Source organism: Plecotus auritus (genome assembly GCF_963455305.1).
Source record: "Plecotus auritus genome assembly, chromosome: 14".
In the NCBI taxonomy this organism is placed as follows: domain Eukaryota; kingdom Metazoa; phylum Chordata; class Mammalia; order Chiroptera; family Vespertilionidae; genus Plecotus; species Plecotus auritus.
This window is the reverse complement of record NC_137780.1, coordinates 10,094,827-10,114,707: the sequence shown is the minus strand read 5'-3', so window position 1 is coordinate 10,114,707 and position 19,881 is coordinate 10,094,827. Positions and strand designations below refer to the sequence as shown.

Genomic DNA, 19,881 nt, shown 5'->3' with positions numbered 1-19,881 from the left:
TTTTTGTTTCCTTTTGTTAATCCTCACCCAAGGATATTTTTCCATTAATTATTAGATAGAGTGGAAGGGAGAGACAGAGAGAGAGAAACATCAATGTGAGAGAGACACAGTGATTGGTTGCCTCCTGCATGGTGATGGAGCCTGCAACCAAGGTACATGTCCTTGACTGGAATCGAACCCAGGACCCTTCAGTCCATGGGCTGACGCTCTATCCACTGAACCAAAATGGCTAGGGCCCAGGTACAACTTTTCTAACAACCTCACTGCTATCCAAGGACATGGAACAGCCACCTGCTTTGGAACCTAGGTTTGCTCATGTTAAAACCAAATGCTAGTTAATGAATTAGTTTGAGTGGCTTTGGAGATGGAGGGTGGCCCAGCCCTGCCCTGTTCAGCAAACACTTTTTCAACCTGGGCAGTCCCGGGGAAATCGCAAGCCCAAGTTCAGCGCCAACTTAAATGGATTCCTGAAGACCCCCTGTCCAGCATGTGAATTAATTCTATTTGTACTAATATTTGGGATGTCATGCAGGATGCCACAGCTGGTTTGGCATGATGCTCTGGCACCATCCACAGCATTTTTATTGTGAAAATGACCATATTTTGAAGGCTGTGGCATACAGTATGAGGGATATTATAAGAGTGAAAAAGATAAAAAGCTCAAGTGTTTCCTCTGGTCTCTGCCTTTTAAATATCCTAGCTTTTCAACAGCAGGCTATGTCTTAGTGTTAAAGAACAAAGCACTATGTTCAGTTTTAGTGCCGGGAGGGGTCTAGGTCAGCCGTGGGCAAACTACGGCCCTCGGGCCGGATCCGGCTGTTCTATCCGGTTCTCTTGCTCTCCCCTCCGCTCCTTTACTTTGAATTTATATTAGTTCACACAAACACTCCATCCATGCTTTTGTTCCGGCCCTCCGGTCCAGTTTAAGAACCCATTGTGGCCCTCGAGTCAAAAAGTTTGCCCACCTCTGGTAGGTAATCCTGTCTCTCACCACTTGCAGGAAGCCAAAGGATCAGGGGCTCCAAAATAATGCTCACCAATGGAAAACTGGTGAAGCCACTGTGGAAAACAGTGGGGAGGATCCCCCCAAAACTAAAAATAGAACTACCATATGATCCAGCACTTTGGGGTATTTATCTGAAGAAATACAAAACACTAATTGGAAAAGATACCAGCACCCCTATGTTCACTGCAGCATTGTTTACAACAGCCAAGATATGGAAACAACTTAGGTGCCCATGGATAGATGAATGGATAGAGAAGAAGTGGCACATATATATGACGGAATATTATTCAGCCATCAAGAACCATGAAATCTTGCCATTTGCAACAACACGGATAGACCTAGCAGGGGTCCTTAAACTTTTTAAACAGGGGGCCAGTTCACTGTCCCTCAGACTGTTGGAGGGCCAGACTATAGTTTAAAAAAAAACAACTATGAACAAATTCCTATGCGCACTGCAGGCCCAGGATGAGTCGGCTGCTAAGCAGGACAGGCAGCGGCACCCGGCGGGCCGGATAAATGTCCTCAGTGGGCCGCATGTGGCCCGCGGGCCGTAGTTTGAGGACCTCTGACCTAGAGGGTATTATGCCAAATGAAATAAGACAGAGAAAGACAAATACCATATTATTTCGCTTATATGTGGAATCTAAAAAACAAACAAAACAGAAACAGACTCATAGATACAGAAAACATTTTGACGGTTTTCAGATGGGAGCCAGGTTGAGGGAGGAGAACAAGGTTAAAAAGGGGGAGGGATTAGAAGTACAAATAGGCTATAAAAACAGTCAGGGGGATGTAAAGTACGGCATAGGTAACATGGTCAATAATATTGTAATGACTGGTGTCAGGGGGGCACTAGACTTATTGGGATGATCACCTCATGCGTGATATGAGTGTTTACATGATATGTTGTGTGCCTGACACTAATATAACATGGTATGTCAACTGTAATTGAAATTTTAAAAATAATAATTAAAGAATAATAATAATGCCCACCACTCAGGCACATGCAAGCAAAAATGTTCCCTATGAGAAGGTCAAAAGCTACAGCAGCCCCTGGCTGAGCAAATCCACGCTCATGAGCCCCCACAGAGGAAGGGGAGAGGCTGAAAGTGTTTGCAAACCAGCTACTGTCTTCGTGGCCACAGGGACCAGGCTGGTTTGGATCAGCCAAAATCAGGTAGAGACAAATACCTCCCTTCAGTCTATAGTTTCAAATGTTTCTTCAGATCCAACCCTTTTATGGCTTTGGCAATGCAAACATGCCCTGGTTTGGGTTGTATTTCTTTCCCTTCCAGGCTTCCGGTGAAGATGTCAAGAACATTAATGTGGCCACTGAGAGCTGGAAGAACAATGAGAGTGAGAACAAACAAGGCTCTTGCTATTTAACCAACACTCCGCCTCAGAAAGCAACCAGCATGTACCCATGTGGCCGGCTCTTTTCTCCCCCAGCGAGACTATGCAGCATGGGCCTTGGGGGTTTTACCCACTGTTACTCCTCCTCACATCCTCCCTCTTTAATGGGTTCTAGAAAAAGCACAGGAGATTGCAGTTTCAGCAGACAGGGAAAACTATGATATGCTTTACATAGTTATTTTTATATTTAATCCGAGAGCAAGAGAGGACTGCGCAGCCCAGCTGACTCTCAAAAGCATTTTAGGAAGTTGGCGAGTGCACAAGCCCCTTCCTGCTGCCTCCCACTGAGAAGTAACTGGATCTGGGCTCTAGATGTGTCTGCTCAAGATATCAATAGCTCAGATAATTAAGTTAGTGCAGCAAACGAGCTTCGTGCTTTGAAGTGTGGATACAGTTGGTGCCCTAACCTTTCCCTCACCTGATAGGCTAAGCCCTACAAGCTCCTCACACATGTTAACAATCTTGTGACCTTTGGTCCGGCCTCATTATCACATCATTTAGGTCACCCAACCACGTGGGGTCTACCATAAAAAGGACTACGCTAGTAAACTGGGAGAGTGAGGGAACAGACTCAGACGCAGACTCCGCCGGGGTGAGACGAACCTTGGACCAGAGGAGCTAAGACCATCCTGCGGATTTCTTGCTGCCGTTGCTGGAGGAAGTGGATCACGGAGCCAGAGAGACACTGGCTGACCTAGTGCTCTTCAAACTCTGAATCCAGTCTATGAAAGTCACATGAGGTGTTTCTAAAAATACAGGTTACTGGATCCCAATCTCTAGAAGTGCTTGTCCAAACCACTGGGCTGGAGGCTGGCCTCTGAATTTCCATGAGCGCAAAGGGGTTTCTAAATTGGTAGTCCTTGGACTACAGTTTTTACAAAGTGCTAAGTCAAGTCTCTTAAGTCTCTAGTAGTACGTACAGTAGTGTGACCCCAGACACAACCAAACCCTTTACCCATTACAAGTGGGCCTTTGTATATTTTCTATGTTTTTATATCATTTAATCTCTGAGATGTAAAATATACGAAATAGACAAAGCCCCCAATGGAATACTTGCATGTCAGGCCTTTCCTCCACTGAGGACAAGAGCAGGGGAGGCCAGGAGCTTGAGAAGGGGTGAAGCTAATACATGTAAAATATCAGGCATCTTCCAAAGCCTGGACATTCTTTTTTTAAATATATTTTTATTAATTTCAAAGAAGAAAGGAGAGGGAGAGAGAGAAAGAAACATCAATGATGAGAGAATCATTGATCAGCTGCCTCCTGCACACCTCCTTCTAGGATAGAGCCCACAACTTGGGCATGTGCCCTAACTGGGAATCAAACCGTGCCCTACTGGTTCATAGGTCGACGCTCAACCACTGAGCCACACAGGCTGGGCAGCATGAGCTTTCTTTATAAATTTCACTGGAAGTTGATGATCAAAATAGCTTATCTGCATTGCATGGAGGAATCGCCTTCAGACCCTGAGAAGCCTGCTATGAATGAATCAGTGCTCCTGCTCCTTGGAAACAGAAGGAGATAAGAGAATACGTGCATAGGGCTTCTATCCCACGCTCTCCCTCAACCACATCCATCTCTGTACAGACTCCCCAAACTTAAATAGATCCTTCTTATGTTCTATTTTGGGTTTTCAATGAGAAAGGGAAAGAGGCAAAAAGCAAAGAGAGCAAGAAATGAAAGAACACGGGACCAGAAGGCCCCTTTTCTCCAACTCCAGTCCCAGTTGAGAACCCTGTAGCTCCGTGATGGAAAGGCCTTTTACAGTAAGAAAAAGGCAGAGGTGTTTCAACTGCTACTAGAAAGATAAATAGCCTAGGATATCCATTAGTGCCCCATAAATTCTGCTGCTCAGAATGCTGATGTATTTCTAGTGATTTGTGATGCTTTCCTTCCTGGTTTTTGATGGCCACTGAGTTTAATACAATAGAACAGTTCGGCAAAGGTGAGATGTCTAGCTAGGACAAACTTGATTCCTTGGACTCAAAACCCCCAGTAGGTGTGAAAGCAGCCAAGATAAATAGCATCCCCCTTCCCACACAATCCCCACTGGGAGTGTGACTTCCTACATGGCATTTCCAGGGAAAATTCCTTTGTTAAATGTGTTCTTGAAGAATCTCCCAAGAGGTTTGCCTAGAGAAATTTTACCTATTTTTCTTTCACACACGAGGTGTGAGTGGCTCAAACCCACCCCAATGATGACTTTTTTTTTCTTTTTTTAAATATATTTTTAAAATTGATTTCAGAGAGGAATAGAAACATCAATGATGAGAGAGAATAATTGATTGGCTGCCTCCTGCATACCCCCTACTGAGGATCAAGCCCACAACCTAGGCATGTGCCCTGACCAGGAATCAAACCATGACCTCCTGGTTCATAGGTCGATGCTCAGCCACTGAGCCACACTGGCTGGGCTCATGATGGCATTGTAAAGGGAGAGCTTCATGCCCCCCTGTACACTTTGGAAATGGGACAGGAGACAGGTAGCTAGAAGGTGACAGCTACACGTGTGAGCGACCACTTCATTTTCACAAGGCTGAGGTGCCATGGCTATTTACTCTGTGTCATCTACACACAACCCGAAGGCCAGTTCAGTGAGAATGGTTATCGGAGAGGAAAAGACAGATAGACACGAGACCAGGTACAGACCTGGCAAGAGGGGAGTTATCAAACCTTTTCAACTTCTCCCTCCATAAGCAAATATAAACCTGCTTTATGATGGCAATCCTAGCTTCCCAGAGAAGCACTTTAGCGATAATAGCACCATAGAATAGAAGCTTCAGCAACCAGGGGCATTTAGAAAAAGCAAGCCTTCCTCTTTCCAAATATATATATGGACATTGCTCTGTTCCTCACACTTGCTGCCAGGAGCGCCCCTTATTCAGACAGACTCAAGGACTGAAGAGTTAGTACTGAAGGACATGGCCATGGGATCTCAATGCCATTGCTTTGAGGATTAGCTTAGTATATGGGCAGACCCTTTGGCTATGTTCGTTGTAGCTATTGATATTGTTGGGATGGCAATTGTTACAGGCAGCACAGTTAACCACAACACATATGACATTTCAAATACTGTGTATAGCAAATATGTGATGCGTTTGTATTTTTCACCTTTATTCTACATCCCATTGGGAAAATTCCAATCATGAAATCAGCCATTTAAAAGAAGTCTGAAAATATTGAAGCAACTACTTTCGTCTCTTACCTTTCAAACGCTGGAAGGGTGTAGAGCAAGGCTTCCTGACCTCAATGCTGTTGATGTTTCAGGTTGGACAGGTCTCTGCTGTGTGAGGGGCTGTCCTATGCGTCCTAGGATGTTTAGCAGCATCCCTGATCTCTACTTACCAGATGCCAGTAGCATCCAGTTGTCATAATGAAACATGTCTTTGAACTTTGCCCAATGTCCCCTGGGAGGCAAATTTGCTCTTAGCTGAGAAATACTGATCTAGAGTTCGTGTGAAACAGGCAAATAAACTACAGGCACGGTTATTTAAAATACAGCTCCAACATAAGGTGGTGTGCCCCCACCACCAAAGATCTCACTTATGCCGCCAACAGCATGTTGCTAGCAGTGAAGTGAGACCCAAAGCCTGCCGGGGCCAGTGAGGTGCTTAGTCCTAACAAGCTATGGTGAGCAAAGTAGTCCAAACTTCCTCATACATGCAAACTCCACATTTAATTTTCTGCAAGATTACCCACAATAATTACAAAGTTCCTATAATACAGCCTTAAACGCTTGGCACCATGAGATCCATAAGAATTGATCATCTCTATCTTTTACCTTGGCTGTGTGCTGTGTCTGTATGACATAGCAAATGAATGTAGGCCATATTTGCCTGTAATTTTTAGGATTCCAAAAGTGAGACTTTACTAAGGTAAGTTCATTATTAAATAAGCCAACAGAGAGAAATACAGAGTACAGCTCTTGCGTACATGTTCATTTTGATTAGAGCATGCATCCTTTAACTGAACATAATAGTTCTCTATCTGAGGACTAATAGTTTATTACTATAAAGATGATGTTGAAATATTAGCTGGTAACTGCAACTAGTTAATGCTGGTTTGAGGGCAAAAAGCTGGCATCTATATGACACCAGTGAGTTCATTCTCCAAGGCACATACTGTACTTTGGAAGAATTCGTAATAGCTTGAACAGACTTCCTCCTGGGAATCTGGTTACCTTAAAGCTTTCAGAGCCATCATCAAATACATAATTTCTCTATCAGAGTCTTAGAGCAGCGATTTTCATCTCATGGCACTCATAAACTAATTAAAAAATTCTGAGGCACACCAAAAAATATATTTTTTGGCTGATCTGACAGAAAAATAGGTATGATTCTGATTCATTCGCACGGGATGACTACTGTTGTGTTGGCTCTTGTCATTTTTTTTATTTGACAGTCTAAGGGAAAAGAGGTCAGTGCCCCTGACTAAACAATCAGCTATTGCCTGTTTTAAAAATTCTTATGGCACACTGGTTGAAATTCACTGTCTTAGAATTAAGCCAAGCCAATAAATTCACCCTATCACACAGAGCTATGCTTGGACCTTATTTACCGGATATTAGTAACACAGAGCTCATATGAGAGAGAAAACACATTCATTTCACCTTCTAATATCCACAGGACTTACAAGGTTTCATTCCAAAGAAGGGGGAAAGATACCATATTTTAGCCAAGCTTCAGGCCAATGCAGTTTAGTCTGCGTTATGTGCATTGCTCTGATGAAGGAATGCTATGTTGTCTATCTACACACTGGATCTCATTTAGTTATCCCTTCACTTTTTTAAAAAGATTTTTCATTGATTTTTTTTTTTTAGAGATAGAGGAAGGGAGAGGGAGAGAGAGAAAAACATGGATGTGAGAGCGAAACATTGATCATCTGCCTCCTGCATGCCTCCTAGCTGGGATCAAGCCCACAACCCAGGCATGTGACCTGACCAGGAATCTAACTACAACCTTTCAGTGCATGCCACCCAAACAACTGAGCCACACCGGCCAGGGCATGCCCTTTCCCTTTTAAGATGTTATACACTGAGTGGCCAGATTATTATGATCTCTGAATGTATAATAATCTGGCCACTCAGTGTGTGTGTGTGTGTGTGTGTGTGTGTGTGTGTGTGTACATATATACATATATGTGTGTACACACACACACACACACACACACACACACACACACATATATTTTAGAGGCCCGGTGCATGAATTCATGCATGGGTAGGGTCCAGCCAGCCTGGCCAGGGGGAGGGGACATGGGCGGTTGGCCGGCCTGCCTGCTGGTTGAACCCCTGGTTGAGGGGACAATTTGCATATTATCCTTTTATTATAGAGGATATACACTGAGTGGCCAGATTATTATGCGTTCAGAGATCATAATAATCTGGCCACTCAGTGCATATGACTGAGAGAGATTACTCCTCTATTACGTGGTAAAGTGGGGGGTACTACAGACAAACATGGAACTCGGCTTGCATGGACAAGGCCATTTCCCTTCTGCTTAGAGCTGCCTCAATTCCATCTTCTGAGAAGCAGAGATTGCTTTTCCTGAACTCAGAAAGAGAGGGTAGTCTGAGGGCCAGATAGGGAGAGGTACTTCCCCTATCCCTACCCCTACCCCTTTTCCATCCTTTTCTCAGCTGAATATAAATTCAGAATCTATGCACCATCCTGAATCACAGATACCACGCCCAACACACACAAAAAATGTCATTCCAAGTTGTTTCTTCTAACACCTTTTCCCGCTCCTAACTTCCTTTACACCCCGTCTCTGGTCCTCCCTGCGCCAACCCTCTTCCAAGACTGGGATCTCTACCAGGCAGAACCAGTCCAGATATAGATGCAAAAACCCCCATTTCCAGTCTTCTGCTCTCTTTCGAACAGGCTGCGTTACCATGAACAAGCCACTTAATCTTGCTGAGTGAACTCAGCGGTAAAACGAAGATGATAATTTGTGACTTCATAAATTTTCACTACACAAATATCATGTATTATTAGAAGAAATACCTACATTTAGAGAAACAGTGGAAAGGAGTCATTCTGAATGCTATTTCAGTGGACACGGTAAGAAAACCATTATTTTTCAACAAGCACAGTTATTCTCAGGCAGCTTTTTTTTAAAAGCTGGTCACATGGTTCCATGACCTTCTCTAAAGGAAAAAGTAGACACCCATGACTATTTTTCTCCTTTCAATCTCTCCTCTCCGCCTCCTTCATGTAAACGCTGGAAAATGGTAATTGGGCAGCTACCGAGTATGTTTTCCAAGAAGGAACCTAGGGCCTTTTCCTGGTGGCCTAACTTCAGGGATTCTGCTTAAAGGGATTTAAGAAGGTGGTCTGACCTTGGCCTTAACCTTGGAAATTTATGAGGATTTCCCAATCCCCTCTTTCCACTTTGCCTGGACTGCCTCACACTACTCACACAACAGTTTGGCCCCTCCTCTTTTCCTGGTGCCCTGTACTTCCCCAACCCCACATCTTTAAAGCAAACAGGAGGGCAGAAAGCACCTCTCAGAGGGGAACTCCATCTGCTGAACAGACAGAGAGCCAGTCGGACACATCGTGGGAGCAGCAGGAGACTAACTGTCTGGGGCAGCCCACAGCATCTGGTGGACCCCAGGGAGCTAGAGCACAGAGGGCACAAGATTCTCTCCAGTGCCCAGGCCGGATTCCTGGGGAAACAAGAATGTCCTAAACCTTAGCCCTTACATCATTCCTTACAGCTCAGATGCTGGCACTGAAGACTTGAAGGCAAGTCTGGCCTGCGTGGCTCAGGGTTAAGCATCGACCTCTGAACCAGGAGGTCATGGTTCAATTCCTGATCAGGGCACATGCCCAGGCTGTGGGCTCGATCCCCAGTGGGGGGTGTGCAGGAGGCAACTGGTCAATGGTTCTCTCTCATCATTGATGTTTCTATCTCTCTCTCCCTCTCCCTTCCTCTCTGAAATCAATAGAAATATATATATATATATATATATATATATATATATATATATATATAGAGAGAGAGAGAGAGAGAGAGAGAGAGAGAGAGAGAGAGAGGCACCTGTATAAGAAGATCATCCTCTATTTCTGTTTCCCAGAAAGGCCCCGTTGTATACACAGGTGTGTGTGTGCTCCATCGGGTATCCCCAACTTCTTAGAAGTTGGTTACATGATAACCACACCAGTTAGAAGACACCCTCACAGTACAGAGAAGAATCTTTCTCTGGAGGGTCAAAAACCAGAGGATGACTCTCGTAAATGCTATGAATGGCTATGATCACAAGGATATTATCTGTGCATTACTCAGTTTCTTCATCTACAAAATTGGAAAGAAAATTACTTATTTAGCTCAATTTTTTTTGAAAATCAATTCAATAAGAGAAGTGAAAACTACTCTATAAAAAAAGCATTAAATATTAACCACCTATAGTCTCCTACATATAGATTAATCTAACTTGCGCTGAGAGTTGCAAAAACTCGACAGGACTTTAGGAAATCTCCAGTGTTGACAAGTGAAAAAGCAAAAATGTGATTCTAAATTCATTTGTCCCCATGTCAGAGTACTTATTCTCTGTCCTCTCCACGTGTCTATGTCTCTAGGTCAAAAAGGTAATCTAATGTAGTAGGACACTGTGCTGGATTTAAAGGTAAAATACCATAGTGTAAATCTCCAAATCCATTATCTCTTATTGTGTTGCCTTGGACAAAATGATGTCTAAAATTATATGGTGATCCTAGACCATCCACCTCCAAGGTTGCTTCAGTGTATCTGACACGTATCTACTCATACTTCTCTCTCTCTCACTATACATATGTAATCTTACTTAATCCTCACAGCAAAACTTCAGTGAGTGGTGTTGGAAATACTGGACAGATACATGCAAAAAGGAAGGAAAGAAGGGAGGGAGGGAGGGAGATTAAAGACTCAATGTAAGACCTGAAACCTTAAAACTTGTAGAAGAAAACACAGGCAGTAAACTCTTGGATATTACTCTTAGCAATATCTTTTAGGATACATCTCATTGGGCAAGGGAAACAAACCAGCAAAATAAACAAATGGAACTACATCAAACTAAAAAGTTTTTGCACATAGAAGGAAACCATCAACAACATGATTAGATAACCTACTGAATGGGAAAACCTATTTGCAAATGATATATTCCGAAAAAGGTTAATATCCAAATTACTACATGAGGAACTCAAACAACACACACACACACACACACACACACACACACACACACAGAGAGAGAGAGAGAGAGAGAGAGAGAGAGAGAGAGAGAGAGATCAAAACCAAACAATTCAATTTTAAAAAATGGGCAGAGGACCTGAATAACTGTTTCTCCCAAGAGGACACACAGATGATCAATAGACATATGAAAAGATGATCAACATCACTAATCATCAGAGAAATGCAAATCAAAACTACAAGAGATATTACCTCATACCTGTCAGAATGGCTATCATCAATAAATCAACAAAGAACAAGTGCTGGCGAGGATGTGGAGGAAAGGGAACCCTCATGCCCTGGTGGTGGGATTGTAAATTGATGTGGAGAATAACGTGGAGATTCCACAAATATTTTAAAATAGAGCAGCCACATTACCCAGCAATTCCACTTCTAAAGAAACAAGAACACTAATTCAAAGAAAGACATATGCACCCCTATGTTCATTATACCATTACTTACAATGGCCAAGATACGGAATCAAACCTAAGTGCCCATATATAAAGAAGTAAAACATATACTATACAATGTAATATTACTGAGCCATAAAAAAGGATGAAATCTTGCCATTTGCAACAACATGGATGAACCTACAGGGTACGATGCTAAGTGAGATAAGTCAGGCAGAAAAAGACAAACACAGTATGATTCCACTTTTACATGGAATCTAAGAAAAGCAAAACCAGTGAGTAAACAAAACAAAATAGAAAAAGAACATAGATATGGAGACAGTTTAGCTGATGGCTGCTAAAGGGGAAGAGAGTAGAAGGATGGGGAAAAAAAAAACTAACTAAAAAGAATACTATTGTCATTCACATGACATCAATTCTAATCACAGACTTTTTCTCTGCCCTTGGGAGAGAAGATTGTAAGGAAGAGCCCACCGCATTTGTGTGCTTACTGGCCGGACCGTCAGACAAGGGTGGTTAAGCAGATTGGCTGGGAAGTGTGAGAAAGTCATCCACCTAGCAGCTGTCCCCGCCTGAACGGTCCCAGGGATAAACAAGGGACCCTCTCCAGAGATAGCTGCTGGCATCTCGTCTTCATTCCTTTCTGGAAAAAAGATTCCTACCCTTGTGAAGAATGTGTTGCCTTCTACACACAACTGCCAAAAACCCAACTGTAGGCAAAAATTCATCTGACAAAACCCCTTAACTGCTTTGATTCAGTTCTTAAAGGAGATTAGTTGTTGGGAGGTCACAGAGAAGCCATCCCTACTGCTCAGCGTAGCTGGGGTTTCAAAGCTCTCACTACTACGGGAGTCTCCATGGGCGAGGCCCCTTCCCTTCCTGCCGGTTAATCAATGAATCAACAAATAGTTAGTGAGCAGGGCTTCCCTGGGGTGTGCGGGTCTCTTCAGAGGTGCCTCTCCAGTTCAATAGCAGCAGAAAGAAAAACAGAGTTTTCTGACTCCTCTTAAAGTTGCCTTTTATAAAACTGGAGCAACATAAAAAGACTGTGGGTCTCAGGTCCCGCTTTCTCTCCTCTCTGAACTTTTTAGATTCACAAAGGATAAAGGAAATGCTATGTAGCTGAGAGAATGTATAAGAGGTAGAAGGACAAAAAGAAGAAAGAAAAGGGGGGAGGAAAGACAGGGAGGGACTGAAGGAAGAAGGGAAGTAAGAGGGGAAAGAAGGAAAGAGAATCAGAGGTCTTCGAGTCCAGGAAGGTCAAAGGTCACAGCACGTGTGTGTGTGTGTGTGTGTGTGTGTGTGTGTGTGTGTGTGTGTGTGTGTGTGTGTGTATGTGTAGACAATCCTCTCTAGACCTGTCCCCTTGGTAGCATACAAACTCCATGTTACTTGCCTGTTAATTAATACTGCTCTTTAGTGTATACCATTATCTTTGAGAACAACTGGTAACCACTGTTTTTAAGCTTTTAGGATACATGTAATTATGAATTTCTTATGCCTTTCAATGTCCTCCTGCTGTCTACTCAGGCAACAGGGTCATGGATAAACTGTGCATGTTGCCTCAACACCCTTCACGGGTGGGGAACCTTTTTTCTGCCAAAGGCCATTTGGATATTTATAACATCATTCGTGGCCCATACAAAATGATCAACTTAAAAATCAGCCTGCTCTATTTGGTCAAACATTTAATGAACTCACCCTTAATGCCTTGGCAGGGCCAGACCAAATTATTTCACGAGCCTTATAAATCCAGCTGGCCAGACATTCCCCACCCCTGTGTAGGACAAATCTTAAATAGAAAAAAAAAGTAATTAATTTTCCTAAACATTTTTGTTTAGCAAAAAAAAAACAAAAAAAACATGAAAATACACTGTCATAGGATACTAATTTGGCTTTTAGCAAATGTGATAAAACACTGCACAGTTGTCCCTAGAATAGGACCATGCTATGACGTGAACGGTTTTTGTCTCACCCAATACTTATGGCAGGACTCTACTTAACTACCTGTTTCCTCAGTCAAAACTAACAGTGAAAGTAACAACGTTTATTAAGTACTTCTGAAATGCCAGACATTATCTCATTTAACCCTTTCACCTGCCCACTGGGGTGCACTGTCTCCTCAATCTGCAGATGAGGGTCTGGAAGCTCAGAGAGGTGAAGTCACTTTGCTCACAATCCCACACACAGTGAGGTCCAGAGCAAAGACTCCGACCCATGTCTGAGTCCAAAGAATGCACTCCTAACCATCCTGAGGCTGACACTATTCCTGTTCTTCACCTTGGAGAAGCAAAGCCAGGGAAGGTAAAAACAATAAGTTTTATTATAATTTACCCAAATCCTCACTTAAACTTTGTATTCCCACATTGGCTTCAAAGTACTTCTCCCCCCGTCTGCCCCAACATGAATTATTGGAGCTTCTTTTTCTGTTTCTTTTTGATAAGTGAAGATATTCTCTAAACAGCAAACAAACCAGGAGGCCCTAGCTAACCATGACATTGTGAAGCATTCTTCAGTCTAAGTATGCAGTCAGGCATGCCAACATCTAAAAAAGCTTAATTTAAAAAAAAAAAAGTTTTACTGTAAGTACTATGTTAACACCTACATGTCTAAACAAAAGTTTGCTAGAGTCTGACCGGTATGGCTCTGTGGTTGTGCATCAACCTATGAACCAGGAGGTCATAGTTCAATTCCTGGTCAGGGCACATGCCCAAGTTGCAGGCTCGATCCCCAGTATGAAGGTAGCTGATCAATGATTCTCTCTCATCATTGATGTTTCTACCTCTCACTCACTCTCCCTTCCTCTCTGAAATCAATAAAAATATATTTAAAACAAACAAACAAAAAATCCAGCAGAGTTTGCTAGAAACAAGTCCTAAGTGTAGATGGGGAAGGGGGTAGGGAGATACTCTTACAACTACTGAGCTTCTCAACTATAACCCTCATGCTTTTTTCATGTGCTGACTGAATTTATCGTAGTGGCGGTATTGATAGGAAAATAAATACCTGAGATCCTATTCTTCAGTATGTTATCTATAGATGTACAATTATGCATCTTTTGAGAAATATCTAGATGTTTGAAAGGAGGTGAACATGAACGCGTCACTCCCTCTTGCTCCATGCTGACACGCTCACTGGCATCACGTGCTGTGCAGGAGGAGGTATGGCTCAGGAGAGCCGTTCAGGTCTGTTTCACCTTGAGACACCACCGTCAGCCAGACCTCTACTCCCAGGGCCTGTGGCTGTTGGAGACTGCGATTCCGAGCCCCTTCGCTCCTGCACGCTGAGTACCAACCAGGCCCACCCTCCACAGCCGGCTTTTTAGGTCCCCTGCCTCCTCAGTTTGATGACTAGAGTTTCTTCCCTAGTTTCCTTTTACTAAACAAAGCTGGTGTCACTACCCAGCAAACCACAGGTGAGCACTTAACACAAACTGTTCAAGGATCTCAGCTGAAGGCAAGTTTAAGAGCACAGTTATATCCACACGCAGACAGACACTATGTCTCCCAGGGAAAGGCGCATCGTGTTGGAAGGCCTGGTCTGTGAAGTCAGCAGAGGTCTGCGTGAATGAAAACGGTGGGGTTGGGCGCTCATTACCATATTGCATTACCATATTGCAGAAGTTGATTGGAAAGCGAGTAACGGTTTGCAGAAAGACTGAGCTTCAAGTCCCCAGAGATTTCAAAAGGGTGAGAAAAGGCAGCTAAATATGTAAAAGCTAAGGGATGAAATTACCTATTCCTCTTCCTTCAAAGCGAGAGGACCACTAGCCCACAGTTAGCAGGACCTTCTAAGAAGGAAGCCCTGGAGTCCCCGGATTCCCTTTCTGTTTCTAAAATAAAGGCACTTACTGTGAAAATCCACAAGTCCCCACACTTTGCTACCCTTCTCCATGGGAGCAGAGAGTGGGAACACCCAAGTTTGCAGACCTAGCGACTTGGTTTGGTGGGAGATGGGTATGTGTTGGATGAGGGGGTGGGGGGAGGCACATAGAAAAGCAAGACTTTCCCTTTAAAACTGAACAGAAGCTGCTACCACATCACATGACCTTTTACCGTAATTTCTATTAAAATCATTTCATGTCTGGTTGCCTCTGCTCTCCGGGCTCATTTGTATTGTTTACAACAAGTCGCTGCATGGGCGGTTAGTGGTGGCTGGATCCATGGTTACCCGTGTTCACACTCACTAGGTAAATGGAATGCAGCTCTGCTCCAGGTTACAGAGAGCAAGCTCTTAGGAAACCACAGTCCAGCTATCAATCAGGCTAATCTGAGAGAAATTAATCTTCTGGACATAGGTATCGGCGCATATGAAAAATTGATAGAAAGGGGGCTTGAGCTTTTCTGGGTTGGAGTTCCCAAAGTGGACAAGCTGAGACTGGACTGAGAGTCTCGGAATAGTCAGTCTGTGGTCAACATCTGACAGCCATTCACATTGTGCATCTAAAAAGCCTTCGAGAGTATGAAGACCATCCTTTAAAACACACCCACCACTCCCACCCACATTTTGTGAGCATTTTTCACACCTGAGTGTTCTGAGGATCAAGAGAGAGCACCTACATACAGGTTTAAGCAGACTGCAATCGCAGCAAGGAACTCACACAGAGGCATGCAAGACAGCAAAACACCAAACAGACAGCTCTGGGTAGGGATCAATTAAAACAAAAATCTCAGTGGAATTTAATGTACTCTTTCTGAGTAAATTAAAACTGCAATCTAATATGTTTTATTCAGAGCAAGAGCAGTACAAATTCCTTCAACTGCCCGTGAATTTCTGTGGTTAATTCTTTACAAACATTCCCCCAAAGCAAACTTGTTTCTGGAGATGGACATGACTGACACTTATCATCCCTAGTAAACATGGAGAAGTTGTATAGTTTACTGCCCCCCAAGTAATCGTCCCCCAAGTCACACTGCAATGCCAAGTGAGAACAGCAAATAGTTAAAGCTAACACACTACAACCCCGTCTACTGCAAAGTCACTGTATCAGAGGCTACAATTGATTTGTTTTCTCAGAACGAATTGAAAATGAATGTAACGTAACGTCGGAGAAAGCCCTCCTGCTCTGCTAATCGGATATTGTATAAGGGTTGATTGCAGCTCAGCCCTGCACTATTGCCTAAATCGCACATACTCACACGTTCAGGGTTCTTCCAAGAGTTTGGTGCAGTTTCAAGGACAAATGTCTTAAGGAAGCCTCTCTCCCGTGCAGCCAGGAGCCTAGCTGGGATCTGATGACAGGAGCATGGTGCTACATCTGACAACCGAGAAGGAAAGTTCCTGCGTGCAGAGGAGGTCTCGGACAGTCTCGGGGTGCAGGAGGCTGCTGGGAATGTGCCGGTTGGTCTGCTCCCGGGTTGTGTGTACACGGGAGCAGCTGATCCGTGTTTGCAGCCCTGCAGAAAGGAACCTTTACTGAAAACCAATGGCATCACATTTCAGCGGGGCCGGTGCCAAGTGCTGGAGAGCAGAGCAACCTTTGACAACTTCACACAATTCACCCAGGCAGCCTCCACCACCGGGCGGGGGGAGGGGGTTTGTGTCCCCACCAGGTCTCACCTCCAGAGCGCTCCATGGGAAACCAAACACAGCTACCCATCCACAGGCCTCTGATGATGCTGTGGTTATTCCCTGGACTTATCTTACATGCAGCCCTGACCTCTGCCGTCCTGACCTCCCACGGGCTATATCTTCATGGGATTTAAGAACTGAGTCCCCATTTCTAAAACATATTTCTCTCTCTTTCATCCATAAACCCTCAAATCCACATGATACTAATCCTGTGTTGAGTATTTATGACTCCCCTGACATTCCTCACAAATACATTGAGGAAAAAATAATTTAGGAATGGGTAACGTAGTACCCAGTTCTTTTTTTAAAAATATATTTTTATTGAGGAAGGGAGAGGGAGAAAGAGAGAGAAACATCAATGATGAGGGAGAATCATTGATCGGCTGCCTCCTGCACGCCCCACACTGGGGATCCAGCCCACAACCCGGACATGTGCCCTGACAACAAATAGAAACGTGACTTCCTGGTTCATAGGTCAATGCTCAACCACTGAGTCACACCAGTCAGGCAGTACCTGTATGCTGCTTCCAAATTTAGAGGCTGGACTTTTAACATGACTGTTTGGTTGGGGACCATTTTCTTATTATTCTTTATGAACTTTACTAGTAGAACCTACTAGGATCCCAAGACTATGGCAATACTAGGAGCAGCGATACAATACAGGACATGGTATAGGATGTTCAGGAGTAGAGTCACCTTCTTTACCACCCTTAATATGGGGGAGAAGGAAAATTCTAGACCTTGCCAACTCATAAGAGACAGAGGGGGCGGGGGCTATTGGTTGCCATAGCAAACTCGATCCCTGTCACTGCTTAGTCACTTTACTCTCTGTGCTCCTCCCTGCCCTTCCTCTTCTTTCCGTCCCAACGACAAGTCTAGGTGATGGTCTATTATATGGTATTTTCTCAGGATTGTGCATTTCACTTCAAAGGGCAGAAATCAGAACTGACAGTTTCACAAAAGGCCACGTTCAACATGGCAGGCATCACAGGGCCATGTGCTTCCAATTCTCTGAACGCCAGCCCAGGAGCTGCCTGCACAGCCTGGGAATTATCCCAGGAAGGCCTTGGCTCACTTTGGGACCTATTGTTCAAAAGTAATCATAACCCCTGACATCCAAGAGCTCACAGAACGTGATGAGAAGACTGGGCTCTGGTGCCAAATCGGTTTAGCTTCCTATCCTGGCCCCACTACTTTCTACCTGCATGAGGTTGGCAGTTGCTTCAAAGCTCCAAACTTCTGTTTCCTCACCTTTGAGATGGAGACATTGCAGCTACCATACAAGATTGCTGTGAAGATTTAAGGAATCACATACTCACATACGTCAGGGGCTGGCCACAGTGCCTGGCACCCATGCGTTTACAAACACTGACTGAGCCTCCTCTAGGAATCGGGCATGGTGCCAGACACAGGGGAGGGGGTACAAAGTCATGTGAGACACAGCCGCTCCTCTCAAGCACTTGGCCACATGCGAGGTCATTCCTCCTTGCCTCCCGGAACTTGTGTAGTCTCTTTCATGAAGCACTAAACACTTTCAAATGCCTTGACTCATCTCATTCAAATACTTAACACATGGCCACTCTGAGGGAGGATCCAAGCAGATTTTTGGATTTGCCTTTTGAAGATATATTGTCTGTACACACAGCCCAAATGTCTTGAATAATTGTTGACCTACTGCTTCGTTTTATGCTTTGAAATGTAATCCATTTCCGATGGAAGAATTGGCTAGATATTTATCAGTGAATCAGACATTAAAAACAAGAAAATATTCTAGAAAGAGATCAGTCTAGAATCTAGAACTTGGAGTTCAGCTCATGTATTACATTAATTAGTGCTGTTATATCCTGGAAATCTTTTTTTTAATGGAATTTATATTATTAAATATGAGGATTTACTGCCAAATAATGAGTCCTTCATCCTTAACAAAAATCCAGGAAATTCAGATGAATATCAACACCAATGCAGAAGTACAAGACACAGGCCATATTTGAGACAAAGAAAACAATTATTCAATATATTGTTTTTGTTTTCAGTCATTCACATGTTTATTTAGATAAGCTGTGGCCATCTGTAAAGGAAACTGAACATGCTCCTCACATATTAGCATCACTTAGGTTAGAATTATCAGGCTTGCTGCATTTAAGTGGCCAGCTGCATACTATTTCCTGCTTCCTCCCTAAATAAAGTAATATGTAAAGTATCTAGCACAGTTCTTGGGCCACAGTGGACAAGAAACAGGCCTATCAAAGACCACTCTGGAGTGAAAACAAATGGCATAAGACTTGGTCAGCATGGAGAACTGGTTGACCCAATGACTTTTCCTCACCACCTTCAACTACAAATAGTTTTACAGTTGTGAAACAGTTTATTCTTGAGTTACTTATTATTGTATTACTAGAGGCCTGGTGCACGAAATTCATGCACGGGGGTGTGTGTCCCTCAGCCCAGCCTGCAACCTCTCCAATCTGGGATCCCTCTCATAATCCAGGACTGCTGGCTCCCAACTGCTTGCCTGCCTGCCTTCCTGATTGCCCCTAACCGCTTCTGCCTGCCAGCCTGATCACCCCCTAACCACTCCCCTGCCAGCCTGATTGATGCCTAACTGCTCCCCTGCCAGCCTGGTCACCCCTAACTGCCCTCCCCTGCAGGCCTGGTACCCCCCAACTGCCCTTCCCTGCAGGCCCGGTCGCCCCCAACTTCCCTCCTCTGCTGGCCTGGTCACCCCTAACTGCCCTTCCCTGCAGGCTTGATCGCCCCCAACTGCCCTCCCTTGCAGGCCTGGTCCCTCCCAACTGCCTTCCCCTGCTGGCCTGATTGCCCACAACTGCCCTCCCTTGCAGGCCTAGTCCCTCACAACTGCTCTCCCCTGCTGGCCATCTTGTGGTGGCCATCTTGTGTCCACATGGGGGCAGGATCTTTGACCACATGGGGGCAGCCATCTTGTGTGTTGGAGTGATGGTCAATCTGCATATTACTCTTTTATTAGATAGGATAGAGGCCTGGTGCACAGGTGGGGGCCGGCTGGTTTGCCCTGAAGGGTGTCCTGGATCAAGGTGGGGGTTCCCTTGAGGCGTGGGGTGACCTGGGCAAGGGGCCTGTGGTGGTTTGCAGGCTGGCCACACCCCCCGGTGACCCAAGCGGAGGCCCTGGGATCTGGGATTTATTTATCTTCTGTAATTGAAACTTTGTAGCCTTGAGCAGGGCCCAGGGCTGGCCATAGCAGGCAGAAAGCTTGGCTTCCTCCATTGCCGGGGAAACCCAAGCCTCCTG

At 44.3% G+C, this 19,881-nt stretch overlaps 1 protein-coding gene across 5 annotated transcripts in view; it reads right to left on the bottom strand.

Annotated features, from left to right (window-relative positions):
* The window catches only part of ESRRG (estrogen related receptor gamma), a 458,151-nt gene that overhangs the window by 403,144 nt on the left and 35,126 nt on the right, over positions 1-19,881 (bottom strand). Inside the window, exon 1 of one of the 5 annotated variants that reach the window (XM_080650912.1) lies at positions 16,179-16,407. The exons of the other annotated variants lie outside the window; for them this stretch is intronic. The gene's annotated coding sequence lies outside the window, so the exon portion shown is untranslated. Of the gene's footprint in view, positions 1-16,178; positions 16,408-19,881 lie in introns of those variants that run through there. 5 annotated transcript variants of the gene reach the window in all.